Source organism: Echinops telfairi, unplaced genomic scaffold (assembly GCF_000313985.2).
Source record: "Echinops telfairi isolate 266 unplaced genomic scaffold, ASM31398v2 ScPeMD7_443;HRSCAF=831, whole genome shotgun sequence".
In the NCBI taxonomy this organism is placed as follows: domain Eukaryota; kingdom Metazoa; phylum Chordata; class Mammalia; order Afrosoricida; family Tenrecidae; genus Echinops; species Echinops telfairi.
In genome coordinates this window covers 57321770-57322483 of record NW_022104341.1, presented here as the reverse complement: position 1 = coordinate 57322483, position 714 = coordinate 57321770, and positions in this window count along the sequence as shown.

Here is a 714-nt window from a genome sequence, read left to right as displayed (position 1 = left end):
ATGTTCATGAAGGTTGAGTTTGGGGGTGAACATAGTTCACCATCACCCCCCATTTGATGAGCAGGCTGACTTCAGTCATGGTGTCACTCACTTCCATTGAGTTGATTCCGACTCATATTGCCCCAATGGGACAGGGTAGAACTTTTCGTTGGGGTTTCTGAAACTGTATCTTAACAGGAGTAGAAAGTCCCATCTTTCTCCTAGGGAGCAATTGGTGGTTTTGAACTGCTGATATTGATGTTAGCAGTCCAACACATAACCAGCACACCAACAAAAAATCCTCCCCCAAAACTCACTGCTATGGAGTCGATGCTGACTCTTGTCGACCCTATAGGGGTTGAGAACTGCTCCTATGGGTTTTGAGACTGTAACTACTTATGGGAATAGAAAGCCCATCTTTTTCCCACAGAGAGGCTGGTGGTTTTGAACTGCTGACCTTGTGGTTAAGGGACGAATCCATAACCACTATGCCACCAGGGATCCTTCCAATGGTGTGGTGAGGTACAATCTCTTAATATGGCTCTTCTCTCCATGTGTCTGTAATTCTCACCAAATGATTGAGTAGGACCATGCAAGTAGGGTGTGTGAAATACTAATAGAAAGCATTAGTCTACAGGGAGTGTGAAATACTAATAGAAAGGACTAGTCTACAGGGTGTATGAAATACTAATAGAAAGCATTAGTCTATAGGGAGTGTGAAATACTAATAGAAAG